This window comes from Ranitomeya variabilis, chromosome 4 (genome assembly GCF_051348905.1).
Source record: "Ranitomeya variabilis isolate aRanVar5 chromosome 4, aRanVar5.hap1, whole genome shotgun sequence".
NCBI classification, from domain to species: domain Eukaryota; kingdom Metazoa; phylum Chordata; class Amphibia; order Anura; family Dendrobatidae; genus Ranitomeya; species Ranitomeya variabilis.
The window spans coordinates 638,148,751-638,163,853 of NC_135235.1; positions in this window are offsets into that span (position 1 = coordinate 638,148,751).

The following is a 15,103-nucleotide window of genomic DNA, read 5'->3' on the forward strand; positions in this document are numbered from 1 at the left end:
CTAGCCTAGGGTGACCCCCGGTCACATGCACGGCAGTTCTCACGGTAAGCTAAGTTATCATGAGAACTGCAGTGGACGTGGACTTCCGGCGTTGTGACAGGTAAGACATTATTTAAATTAGTAGACATGCGTAGTAAGCTGCATTTACACAGTTACTACGCATGTGACTATCATTAGATAGTCTATGGTAAATTTACGGTGCGGTGACGCATTGTAAACAGACATGCTGCATTCTGGAAAGATGCACCGCATGTCCATTTACGCAGGTCTACCGAATGCATCTTTTAACGCATAGTGGAGACGGGACTTCATGAATGCTGTAACATCTGGACGCTGCATGTTGGACGCTGCATGTTTGACGCTGCGGCTGTAGGCAGCGTCAAACATGCAGCGTTTCCTGACATGGAAACATACCCTTAAGATGGATCCTGGGAATGTGCAGGCAATAATTGATTGGGTTCAGCCTCGTGACCTTAATGCATGGCAAAATTTTCTAGGTTTTGCCATTTACTACATAAAGTTTATTAGAGGTTTTTCATAGATTGTTAAACCTCCTACTGATCTCACATGTAAGGGGGCGGATCTTAAAGTTTGGTTGTTGAATGCTATTGGGGCCTTTAATAAATTGAAAGAGTTTCTTACAACTCTCTCATGGTGCGCCCATTTAACTGCTCTCTTTCCTGGCCTCATGTCATATAGTACCTACGCCACTGTTCTGGCTTTGAGATCCCATAAAAAAAAACTTATCCTTAATCCCCCAATTTTAGATAATCTGGATTTCCCACCAGGCCTATCTGCAAATAGGTTTCTCCGTTCAAAACAGATCCCATCTTATATACTTTTCTCATGTCGTCTCCAATACTTCGCTGCTCCCCATCAGTGACTTGCTACAGGGAAGATTTTGAATATAGTCAATTACAACACTTCTATTCAACTATGAAGAAGCGCACACATTCATAGAGATCTCACAAAGTTTGAAAAACTGTGCCTGTCATTGTCACCCCCTACACACTCCATTTCCCTGCTTTATAATCTCCTCATTGCCAGGAAAACTGACAATAGGCCAGCATTTTGCGATGCCTGGGAAAGGGAACTTGGGAAATCCTTCTCTGACTCACAATGGGATAAGTGTTTCTTCCTAATACATAAAACCTCAACAGAGTCCAAAGCTCAGGAAACCTCCATCAAAATTTTCTCTAGATGGTACCGGCGATCCTTCATAGATGGTATCCAGTGGTCTCAGACAGATGATGGAGGTGTGGGGAGGGGACAATGTCACACATATGGTGGGGTGCCCTATAATTAATACATTTTGGGCAAAGGTGGGTCCCTCGATTGAGAAAATAACTGACCACCCCGAATACGCCAGAAGCCCTCCTCCTATCAATGTCACCAATAAGTAAACGCATGTATAAAAGGTCATCAATAGGCTACCTAATACAGGCAGCTAAGAATGCCATTCCGCAACATTGGAAGAGCACTACTCCACCCACTGTGGAGGAATGGTTTGCAGAGAGTTCTCTCCTTAATAGGATGGAGCATCCGTTTACTCTCTCACTGGCTGATGTTGATAGATACTGTGTGATTTGGAGGGATTGGATAGATTTCCAAAACTCTGACGCATACCATATAGCCCCCAACTAAGATTATCCGGGATGCCGTCACAATATTCATAATCACACTCTATTGATTAGTGATCTGCTGTGGTACGCTCCCTCTCTCTCTATCTTTCATATGGGAAAATACATGCTTGATTAGGATATTGATGGAAAACCTTCTCTATACCCAAATGTACTGTAGTTATGCATAGATTTATAGTTATATTTACCCCCTGAACTATTTGTATTGTATTTTCTTGTATTTTATGAACACAAAAATAAAAAAACTTGAATTTAAAAAATTGAAAGAGTTTTTTTATGTCCACTCCAGTTTTAATCCAATCAGATCTCCAGGAATCATTCATTGTGGAGGTAGATGCTTCGGAGGTGGAGGTAGGATCTATATTACCTCAAGGTTCCAAAACTCTGACCAACTTGGGGTCATGTGTATTTATTGATAGGAAATTTTTGTCCATCAAGTGAAATTAAGATGTTTTGATTCGGGAGCTAATCACTGTCAAATTCATTTTTAAGAATGGCGACTTTTTTGGAGGGAGCTATTGATCAGGTCACTGTGGTGATAGATTATAAAAATTTAGCTTACATTGCATCAGGTAAACGGTTGACCCCAAGACAGGCCAGATGGTCCTTATGTTTTTCTACTGTTTCCTGTTCGGAGCAGTTACCTGGCTATTTAGTCAGCTCTCTGCCTTAGATTGCTGCCAATTGCAGCTTTGCTCAAGAGATGTGTGTTTGCTCTGTGCTCCTAGTCTTTTATTGTGATCTTTGCTTCTTGACCTTGGATCAGTTTGTTAAGCCCATTTGTCGTGATCCACTACCTTCTTGGTATTCTGACCTTGAACTGTTACCTGACTCTGTCTTTGCCTCACCCCTCTGTCTATGACATACTCTCCTGGCTTTTCACAACTTGAAGAGAGAGTGGTCTTTTCTTTTAAATAGGATTTCCTGTCTGCATTGTTCATGGTATGACTAAGTAGGTTACACCGTCGAAACATGACAATTGTTACCATTTTTCCTGACATGTATATAGAATTTTAATTAAAACTAAATATTTTTTATATAAATCCAGCAGCTATTTTTCCATTTTTATATTAATTTGCTGAAGCCGACAAGCTTTCAGGACTCCTCAAAATATATATGGAACTGGTAATGGTGAGCATATTTTACAAAGTTTTGCACTTTACTAACCTTCAGATAGTTCCATCAAAATATTTACAATATTAGTGGCATTGGTTTCATGGGGCCCCAGTTTTAATTTTTTTAAATAAATAATTAAAGAAGAATTTTTACTTTATTTAGGAGCTTAAAGCACAGCATCTTCGCTAAATGAAAATATAAAATGTTTAGTAATCAACAAAATGTAAGCATCTACTTATTGGCACAAGAATCATATCTTCTTATGGTGCTAATTGTGCATAAATTTCTTGCAATTATCACATCTGGCTTTCTTTTTTTTGGCCCCTAGATCTCACATAAATTGACATCGACATTCTTCCAGAAAAGAAGCCTCGGTGTCACCACTAAGTCGTCTTTTTCGGAAACTTGGCAATTTTGAAATTTCTACATTCATGAGCTCTTACGAATTCCGTAAAAAAAACCTCTCAGAAATTCTCTCTGGGTAATATTAGTCTTATTAGACATGTTGCACATAACAAAAGCTTTTATTGCTGATACATAAAAGACATGAAAAAATATGACCATTGGCCATCTCTTACTGCTCCAAGTGACATTTTAATAGAACGCCAGAGTAAGTGGACTACAAGGACGCTACCGATTCAAGAATGAATCAAACAATTTAGTTGAAGGTGGTTTTAACCACCTTCAACTAAATTGTTTAAGATTCCTTCTTAAATCATCAGCACAGTTTAAGTCCATTTACCCTGGCTTTCTATTCTATACAGCTCTGTGGAGGTTGCAACGGTTGACAATATAGCTATGATAGTGGTGGTGTTATACACAACCCTTACAAGTGAGCAGCTTTCAAGTAAATCTCTAACCATAATACCCAGATAAGACCCTATTGCATTTTGTATCCTTTTACAGAGCAACGTTTTAAGTTTCGCACAGTTTGATGTTTGTATCAAACCCACACTTGGGTTTTCTTGCAAAAGTGTTTTATTTCCAGCTTCTTGTTATCACATTCATTTATAACTTTATCAGGACGGAGGGGCATTTAAGCTAGGAAGCTACCGAAACAGACAATTATCTACCTTAACAAAATAAGATGATGGCTAAAAAGCCATGGCCAGCTCACCGATCCTTGCAGGCGCACAGAGCTTCGTCTCGGATCCAGACGAGGGATAATTACAAAGTAGAAACAGAAGGTGCTCCAGCTCCAATAAAAGAGATTCTTTATTAATGGTTAAAATCCAGTGACATAATAAATCCTTGCTGTAATACAAATGCGGGGGTACAGAGCCCATGCAACGCGTTTCGATCGCTGCCGATCTTAATCAATGCATGAGTATAAGCCTAGGGTGGAAAATGCAACAGCTACCGGTAAAAGTCAAAAATAAAAATAGATACCAATAAAAGTAAAATTAATTGAGACATCAGTAGGTTAAGTGTTTTTGAATATCCATATTGAATCAGGAGCCCCATATAATGCTCCATACAGTTCATGATGGGCCCCATAAGATGCTCCATACAAAATACGCCCCATATAATGCTCCATATTAAAATATGCCCCATATAATGCTGCACAAAGGTTAATAATGGCCCCATAAGATGCTCCATAGAAACATTTGCCACATACAATGCTGCATAAAGGTTAATGGCCCAATAAGATGCTCCACACATTATGGCCCAATAAGATGCTCCCTACATTATGGCCCAATAAGATGCTCCACACATTATGGCCCCATGAGATGCTCCACACATTATTGCCCCATGAGATGCTCCATACATTGTGGCTCCATACATTGTGGCCCCATACATTGTGGCTCCATACATTGTGGCCCTATACATTGTGGCCCCATACATTGTGGCTCCATACATTGTGGCTCCATGCATTGTGGCTCCATGCATTGTGGCTCCATACATTGTGGCTCCATACATTGTGGCCCCATGAGATGCTCCACACATTATGGCCCCATACGATTCTCCATACATTGTGGCCCCATAAGATGCTCCACACATTTGCCCCATTTGCTGTTGCTGCGATTAAAATAAAAAAAAATCACATACTCACCTCTCTTCGCTCAGGCCCCCGGCACTTGCGATAGTCACCTTCCTCGTTCCATCGCTGCGCGTCATCGCGTCATCGCGCCCTCTGACCTGAACAGTCACAGCCAAAGGACGGAAGACAGAGCAGCGCGCAGCGGTGGAACGAGGAAGGTGACTATCGCGCAATGCTTACCTCCCCGATATACTCACCTGCTCCCGCCGCGGTCCCTGGCAGCGTCTCACTGTCAGATGGTCTCCGGGAGCCGGCGGCATCTTCCTGTGTTAAGCGGTCACGTACCGCTCATTACAGTAATGAATATGCGTGCATATTCATTACTTTAATGAGCGTTACCACGTGACCGCTGAACACAGGAAGAGCTGCCCGGAGATCATCGGACATGCAGGGACCGCGCCAGGAGCAGGTGAGTATGTGACAGCCACAGCTCTCCCTCACCCGCCAACCCCACGCCGACACTGACTCGAGTATAAGCCGAGAGGGTCACTTGTTGTGAATTCCGCTCTTGGGCTCCCTCCGGTGGCTGTAAGTGGCACTTTTGTGAGTTCTGCTCTTGGGCTCCCTCTGGTGGTTTTAAGTAGTACTGCTGCTCCTTGGATTTAGTAGTCAGCAGCTGCTTCCACTGATTGTCTTTCTGGCTTGGCTATTTAGCCTGGTTCTATCCTTCAGCCTGTGCCAGTTGTCAATGGTTCCTGGTTGGATTCACATCTCTGCTTGGATTTCCCTGATATTCTGACCAGTTCAGCAAAGATAAGTCCTTGCTTTGTTCTTTTGCAGTCCACTTGTTGTGGACTTAATCTTTCTGCACTTTCTATGTTTTTTCTAGTCCAGCTTGTCAGTATGGATTTATTCAGTTAAGCTGGAAGCTTTTGGAAGCAAATTTACCCTCCACACCTTTAGTCAGGTGTGGAGATTTTTGTAAACTCTGTGGTGGATTTTTCTAGTTTTTAATACTGACCGCACAGTATTCTGTCCTGTTCTATCTATCTAGCTAGACTGGCCTCCTTTGCTACATCCTGGTTTCATTCTGCGTATGTCATTTCCCTCTCCACTAACAGTCAATATTTGTGGGGGGCTGTCCTATCCTTTGGGGATTTTCTCTGAGGCGAGATAGCTTTCCTGTTTCTATCTTTAGGGGTAGTTAGTCCTCCGGCTGTGACCAGGTGTCTAGGGAGTGACAGGAACATCCCACGGCTACTTCTAGAGTTGTGTTAAGCTCAGGAACTGCGGTCAGTACAGGTACCACCTCCTCCAGAGCACGTCCCATGTTGCTCCTAAACCACCAGTTCATAGCAGTCACTATCAGCCCAAAAAAGTCGGCTGAAAATCTTGGCTTATACTTGAGTATATACGGTACATTTTCTAATAATCATTTAGTGCTCCAAGTTGTTTTCCCTTTCTCTTGTAGACAAGTGTCAGGACTCTGAACATTTTTTACCTTTTGTGCATTGCTGCCCTTTTCCAAGATGGCGTCTTTGGTCTCATGTGCACTGTGTCTTCCTGCTATAAAGCTCCACCCCAGCCTTCAGTCTGTGCTAGAGTATTCTGCCTTGCTTCCAGCTCTTGACCTCTGATTACTCCCTGGCTATACACCTGCTCCTGTGAACCTGTGTGGTGATCCTGCTACTTTGCTCTGAGTTCCTGCTGCATACACAAGTTTCCAGTAATCCTCCTTCATCTGCTGCTCGTGTTTACTTCATCTGCATTTGCTGGACATGTAAGCTGCTGCTGCTTTGCATTAACCTGAGACTATTAACCAGGCCTCCCTGGTTGAGCTAAGATATGATTTGAACTGCCTAATAAGCTTATCTATCTGTGCCTGGATTAAGACAAGGATTTATTCGTGTCAAGTATCCTCAAGAATAACTGTGCTTCATAGATTTTCTGCTTGATTGCATCTTCCTCTGAAGTTTCCTATAGACAGCTAAGCTGCGTTTATTATTTGCACCAAGTGTTGTGGACTTGGGTTCCTCTCTGCACCTGTTTGAATTACCGTGTGATAATATAGACTTTACCACTTATAAAACTGTGTCCTGTAGTTGTCTTGTTCCACACAAAGAGTCTCCTGAGTTATCCCCTATAATTATTACAGGATACTCTAGCCTAAAAAAAAAAAAAGAAGACTGCTGGAACAATGACTGCAGAAAGCAAATTAGAGAAGGTGTTTTCCATAATTAGATCACTGCAGAAAGATGTGGAAGGTCTGCAAAAGAAGTTTGGAAGCTTTGAACACAATCAACAAGTGTTTGGACAAACTTTGCAGGACTTGAGCAACTGCATGGCAGCCCAGGAAAACAAACTTGCTGGCATAGAGTCCCAGTATGGACGGGCTTTTCAGGACATAAGCACACAAATAGCTGCACAAGTGACTATACCCTCTGGGCAACAGCCACCAACTGGCCCACCTAAGTTGCCCCCATTCAGATTTAATGGTGATTGAGACAAATTTCGTGGCTTTGTGAATCAATGTATGCTATATTTTGATGTGCATGCTGACCGTTTTCCTACTGATAGATCCAAAGTATTGTGTGTAATAATGCTACTGACCTCACGAGCGCTCGCCTGGGCGAATCCGATGATTGAGTCTCGTGACCCACGGTTAAATGACTTGGATGATTTCTTGGACGCTATGGCATTAATGTTTGATGAGCCTAATCGCCGTGCAACCGCTGAATCTGCTTTGTTGTCTTTACACCAGGCTAAACGTTCTATTATTGAGTATGCCACTGAATTCAGGAGATTGGCGGTAGATACCAATTGGGACAGTTATGCACAATTGCCTATTTTTAAAAGGGGTCTGTCTAGTATTGTAAAAGATGAACTAGCCAGCTCTGAGTCACCACAAGAGCTAGAGACATTTATACAGCATTGTGTGCGCATAGACATTCGCCTTACTGAGCGTAGGTGTTTCTAACTTTTCCCTTCCTTCCAAAGAGCCTGCAGGTAAAACCTCTCGGGAGGTGGAGGAGGTGCCCATGCAAATTGATTCCGTTCAGAGGCGCGAGATCAATGAGCGCCGGGAGCTTCGCCTTCATGAAAGTCTATGTTTCTACTGCGACCAGTCTGACCACTTCTTGATCAATTGTCCTAAGTGTCCTAGACGGCCTAACAAGGTTCACCCCCCAAGGAGCTGAAGGAAAAGAACTCTCACTGTTCTCTCCCTATTAAGATCCTGTGTTCAGGACAGTGGATTTCCAGTTCAGCTATGATTGACTCTGGTGCAGGTGGCAATTTCATGGATATCGCATTTGCCAAGGAACATGGTATTAAAATTCAGCAAAGAGCCTCTCCAATTACCATGGAAACAGTGGATGGGTCACCTTTAATCTCTTGGACTGTGGATCAGGAGACCGTACCCCTTGAAATTTTGTTGGAACCTAATCATCAGGAGCAACTTTCTTTCTTGCTAATTTCTTCTCCTCATTTTCCTGTGATTTTAGGCATTCCTTGGTTGCGTTCTCAGAACCCAATTATCAACTGGGAGACCAAGGAGATTATCTTCCCAACAAGGAGCAACTCAGCGTTAACAGAAGCTGTCCCTGAGTTCACGGCTACGGAGCCACATGTACAGGTATTTTCTTTACCTCCAGCTTATAAAGAGTTCTCTGACATCTGTGACAAGAAGAATGCAGATCAGCTTCCTCCACACAGGCATTATGACTGTCCTATTGAGCTGCTTCCCGGGGCAGCCATTCCTTTTGGTAACGTATACCCTTTGGTGGCACCTGAGCTTCAAGCCTTAACCCCTTCATGACCCAGCCTATTTTGACCTTAATGACCTGGCCATTTTTTGCAATTCTGACCAGTGTCCCTTTATGAGGTAATAACTCAGGAACTCTTCAACGGATCCTAGCGGTTCTGAGATTGTTTTTTCGTGACATATTGGGCTTCATGTTAGTGGTAAATTTAGGTCGATAATTTCTGAGTTTATTTGTGAAAAAAAATGGAAATTTGGCGAAAATTTTGAAAATTTCGCAATTTTCACATTTTGAATTTTTATTCTGTTAAACCAGAGAGTTATGTGACACAAAATAGTTAATAAATAACATTTCCCACGTCTACTTTACATCAGCACAACTTTGGAAACATTTTTTTTTGCTAGGAAGTTATAAGGGTTAAAATTTGACCAGTGATTTCTCATTTTTACAACAAAATTTACAAAACCATTTTTTTTTTAGGGACCACCTCACATTTGAAGTCAGTTTGAGGGTTCTATATGGCTGAAAATACCCAAAAGTGACACCATTCTAAAAACTGCACCCCTCAAGGTGCTCAAAACCACATTCAAGAAGTTTATTAGCCCTTCAGGTGTTTCACAGCAGCAGAAGCAACATGGAAGCAACAATTTCTTTATTTTCCCAAGGGTAAAAGGAGAAACTGGACCACGAACAATGTTGTCCAATTTGTCCTGGGCATGCTGATACCTCATATGTGGGGGTAAACCACTGTTTGGGCGCACGACAGGGCTCGGAAGGGAAGGAGCGCCATTTGACTTTTTGAATGAAAAATTGGCTCTGTCATGGTTCTCAATGGCAAGAGAACGTAATTAAGCATACAAAAGGACTAGCTCTTGGAAGATGGGAACTCGAGCTGACCATGAGCTAAACCTACCGCACAACTAACAGTGGCCGGGTAGCGTGCCTACGTTTTATCCCTAGACGCCCAGCGCCAGCCGGAGAACTGACTGACCCTAGCAGAGGAAAATACAGACCTGGCTTACCTCTAGAGAAATTTTCCCCAAAAGGCAGACAGTAGCCCCCACATATATTGGCGGTGATTTTAGAGGAAAATGACATACGAAGTATGAAGATAGGTTTAGCAAATTGAGGTCCGCTTACTAGATAGTAGGAAGACAGAAAAGGGAACTTCACGGTCAGCTGAAAACCCTTTCAAAATACCATCCTGAAATTACTTTAAGACTCTAACATCAACTCATGACACCAGAGTGGCAATTTCAGCTCACAAGAGCTTCCAGCCTCAGAAATATTCAATCACAGAGAACTGGAACAAAAATGCAAAACAAACTTAGGACAACAAGTCCAACTTAGCTGATAGTAGTCTAGGAGCAGGAACATGCAACAGAAAGGCTTCTGGTAACATTGTTGGCCGGCATAGAAATGACTGAGGAGCAAGGCTAAATAGAAAACTCCCACATACTGATGGAAAACAGGTGAACAGAGGAGATGAAGCACACAAGTGCAGTACCACCAGAAACCACCGGGGGAGCCCAGAAACCAAATTCACAACACTATAGGCTGGACCACGGTGAGTCATTGGACGTGGTATATCTCGATTTTTCCAAAGCGTTTGATACCGTGCCGCACAAGAGGTTGGTACACAAAATGAGAATGCTTGGTCTGGGGGAAAATGTGTGTAAATGGGTTAGTAACTGGCTTAGTGATAGAAAGCAGAGGGTGGTTATAAATGGTATAGTCTTTAACTGGGTCGCTGTGACCAGTGGGGTACCGCAGGGGTCGGTATTGGGACCTGTTCTCTTCAACATATTCATTAATGATCTGGTAGAAGGTTTACACAGTAAAATATTGATATTTGCAGATGATACAAAACTATGTAAAGCAGTTAATACAAGAGAAGATAGTATTCTGCTACAGATGGATCTGGATAAGTTGGAAACTTGGGCTGAAAGGTGGCAGATGAGGTTTAACAATGATAAATGTAAGGTTATACACATTGGAAGAAGGAATCAATATCACCATTACACACTGAACGGGAAACCACTGGGTAAATCTGACAGGGAGAAGGACTTGGGGATCCTAGTTAATTATAAACTTACCTGGAGCAGCCAGTACCAGGCAGCAGCTGCCAAGGCAAACAGGATCATGGGGTGCATTAAAAGAGGTCTGGATACACATAATGAGAGCATTATACTGCCTCTGTACAAATCCCTAGTTAGACCGCACATGGAGTACTGTGTCCAGTTTTGGGCACCGGTGCTCAGGAAGGATATAATGGAACTAGAGAGAGTACAAAGGAGGGCAACAAAATTAATAAAGGATGGGAGAACTACAATACCCAGATAGATTAGCGAAATTAGGATTATTTAGTCTAGAAAAAAGACGACTGAGGGGCGATCTAATAACCATGTATAAGTATATCTCGCTGAGGATCTGTTTATACCAAGGAAGGTGACGGGCACAAGGGGGCATTCTTTGCGTCTGGAGGAGAGAAGGTTTTTCCACCAACATAGAAGAGGATTCTTTACTGTTAGGGCAGTGAGAATCTGGAATTGCTTGCCTGAGGAGGTGGTGATGGCGAACTCAGTCGAGGGGTTCAAGAGAGGCCTGGATGTCTTCCTGGAGCAGAACAATATTGTATCATACAATTATTAGGTTCTGTAGAAGGATGTAGATCTGGGGATTTATTATGATGGAATATAGGCTGAACTGGATGGACAAATGTCTTTTTTCGGCGTTACTAACTATGTTACTATGTTACTATGATCACTTCTGTGGTGTGTTAAAACCTCTTGGATTAAGGGAGCTGAGTTCAATTGATTCCATATCATGAAAATAGAAGGCAAAGTGAAGAATGAGGAGAATTACACAGTTGAGAATAAAGACCCAGCAGCGGAGAATGTTAGTGTTGAGCCTGAAGAACCTGCATTGGAGCATTGCAGTGTTGAGGAAGAACACCCAGCAGTTGATAATTGCAATGTTGAGCCTGAAGAACCTGCATTGGAGAAATGCAGTGTTGAGGATGAAGACCCAGCAGTGAAGAATATCAGTGTTGAGCCTGAAAAACCTGCAGTGGAGCATTTCAGTTTTGAGGCTGCAGAAACTGCAGTGGAGAATTGCAGTGTTGAGGATGAAGACCCGACATTGACGAATTTCAGTGTTGAGGCTGAAGACCCTGCAGTGGCGAATTGCAGTGTTGAGGATGAAGACCCGGCAGTGAAGAATTACAGTTTTGAAGCTGAAGACCTGGCAGTGGAGAATTGCAATGTTGAGTCTGAAGACCCAGTATTGGCGAATTGCAGTATTGAGGCTGAAGAACCTGCAGTGGAGAATTGCAGTGTTGAGTCTGAAGACCCAGCAGTGGCGAATTGCAGTGTTGAAGCTGACCAACCACTACAGTTCCCATTATTAGGAAGTGTTTCTCCCATATTGTTTGCCTATGCATTGAATGCAAGGCCTGCCCCAAATTTTAACGCACCCCTTGGAAGAGATGTGGAAGAGGGCCTCAAACATCTGTTCCTTCCCATTACAATTACAAAGGAGCGGGTCTCCTATACTTGTAATGCCCATGCAGCAACATTTCCCTCTTGGGGGTATACCTCAACATACTGTATAAAAAATTTTGTTACAGGCATCATAAACACTAGGGTTGAGCGAAACGGATCGTTCATTTTCATAAGTCGCCAATTTTTGGCAAAGTCGGCGTCTCATGAAACCGAGCCGATCCCAGCGTTGCATCGGCCATGAGGTACGCGACTTTCGCGCCAAAGTCGCGTTTCGATGACGCTAAAAGCGCCATTTCTCAGCCAATGAAGGTGGACGCAGAGTGTGGGCAGCGTGATGACATAGATCTCAGTCTCCACCATCTTAGAGAAGGGCATTGCAGTGATTGGCTTGCTTTCTGCCGCGTCACAGGGGCTATAAAGGGGCGTTCCCGCCGACCGCCATCTTACTGCTGCTGATGTGAGCGTAGGGAGAGGTTGCTGCCGCTTCTTCAGAAGCAGGGATAGTGATAGGCAGGGTACATAAAGCTACAAACCGCTTGTGCTGTAGCGATTTCCACTGTCCAACACCACCTTTTGTTTGCAGGGACAGTGGAAGCTACATTTTTTTTTCCTCAGCGCTGTCGCTCATTGGGCTGCCTTAGAAGGCTCCCTGACCCTGATAGCTGCGTTGCTATGTGTGTGTGCGCCGCTGTGCAAACCAACTGCTTTTTTCAAAGCACAAATCCTGTATTTCCTTCCTTTCTGCACAGCTATCTTGTGTGTTTGTCCACAAACTTTTGTGTGCAGCAGTCCTTTTTCTAGCTGCCTGCCATACTTTTCTGAGATAACTGCAGGGAGATAAATATTGGCAACTCTGCCTCCGTGCCAGTCCTGTGGGTGGCATCTCTCTCTCATTGTGTGGCACCAAAAACGAAAACCACTGTGTGACACTTGGCCATTTTTTTTTTTTTGGGCTACATTCTCCCTTTTCCAAAAAAATAAATTAGTGGGAGATAAATATTGGCAAGTCTGCCTCCGTGCCATTGCTGTGGGTGGCATCTCTCTCTCATTGTGTGGCACCGAAAAAAACACTGTGTGATACTTGGCCATTTTTTTTTTTTTGGCTAAATTCTCCCTTTTCAAAAAAAATAAAAATTAGTGGGAGATAAATATTGGCAAGTCTGCCTCCGTGCCATTGCTGTGGGTGGCATCTCTCTCTCATTGTGTGGCACCGAAAAAAACACTGTGTGATACTTGGCCATTTTTTTTTTTTGGCTAAATTCTCCCTTTAAAAAAAAATAAAAAAATAGTGGGAGATAAATATTGGCAAGTCTGCCTCCGTGCCATTGCTGTGTATGGCATCTGTCTCTCATTGTGTGCCACCGAAAAGCAGTGTGTAATACTGGGCCTTTTTGTTTTTTTTGGGTAAATTCTCCCTTTTCAAAAAAAAAAAAATTAGTGGGAGATAAATATTGGCAAGTTTGCCTCCGTGCCAGTCCTGTGTGTGGCATCTGTCTCTCATTGTGTGCCACCAAAAAGCAGTGTGTAATACTGGGCCTTTTTGTTTTTTTTGGGTAAATTCTCCCTTTTCAAAAAAAAATAGTTAGTGGGAGATAAATATTGGCAAGTCTGCCTCCGTGCCAGTACTGTGTGTGGCATCTGTCTCTCATTGTGTCCCACCAAAAAGCAGTGTGTAATACTGGGCCTTTTTGTTTTTTTTGGGTAAATTCTCCCTTTTCAAAAAAAAATAGTTAGTGGGAGATAAATATTTGAAAGTTTGCCTCCGTGCCAGTCCTGTGTGTGGCATCTCTCTCTCATTGTGTGCCACCGAAAAGCAGTGTGTAATACTGGGCCTTTTTGTTTTTTTGGGGTAAATTCTCCCTTTTCCAAAAAAAAATAGTTAGTGGGAGATAAATATTGGCAAGTCTGCCTCCGTGCCAGTCCTGTGTGTGGCATCTGTCTCTCATTGTGTCCCACCGAAAAGCAGTGTGTAATACTGGGCCTTTTTGTTTTTTTGGGTAAATTCTCCCTTTTCAAAAAAAATAGTTAGTGGGAGATAAATATTGGCAAGTTTGCCTCCGTGCCAGTCCTGTGTGTGGCATCTGTCTCTCATTGTGTCCCACCGAAAAGCAGTGTGTAATACTGGGCCTTTTTGTTTTTTTTGGGTAAATTCTCCCTTTTCAAAAAAAAAATAGTTAGTGGGAGATAAATATTGGCAAGTTTGCCTCCGTGCCAGTCCTGTGTGTGGCATCTGTCTCTCATTGTGTCCCACCGAAAAGCAGTGTGTAATACTGGGCCTTTTTGGTTTTTTTGGGTAAATTCTCCCTTTTCCAAAAAAAATAGTTAGTGGGAGATAAATATTGGCAAGTCTGCCTCCGCGCCAGTCGTGTGTGTGGCATCTGTCTCTCATTGTGTCCCACCGAAAAGCAGTGTGTAATACTGGGCCTTTTTGTTTTTTTTTGGGTAAATTCTCCCTTTTCAAAAAAAATAGTTAGTGGGAGATAAATATTTGAAAGTTTGCCTCCGTGCCAGTCCTATGTGTGGCATCTGTCTCTCATTGTGTGCCACCGAAAAGCAGTGTGTAATACTGGGCCTTTTTGTTTTTTTGGGGTAAATTCTCCCTTTTCAAAAAAAAATAGTTAGTGGGAGATAAATATTGGCAAGTTTGCCTCCGTGCCAGTCCTGTGTGTGGCATCTGTCTCTCATTGTGTGCCACTGAGAAGCACTGTGTAATACTGGGCCTTTTTGTTTTTTTTGGGTAAATTCTCCCTTTAAAAAAAAAATAGTTAGTGGGAGATAAATATTGGCAAGTCTGCCTCCGTGCCAGTCCTGTGTGTGGCATCTGTCTCTCATTGTGTGCCACCGAAAAGCACTGTGTAATACTGGGCCTTTTTGTTTTTTGGGGGTAAATTCTCCCTTTTCAAAAAAAAATAGTTAGTGGGAGATAAATATTGGCAAGTTTGCCTCCGTGCCAGTCCTGTGTGTGGCATCTGTCTCTCATTGTGTGCCACCGAAAAGCACTGTGTAATACTGGGCCTTTTTGGTTTTTTTGGGTAAATTCTCCCTTTTCAAAAAAAAATAGTTAGTGGGAGATAAATATTGGCAAGTCTGCTTGAGTGCTGC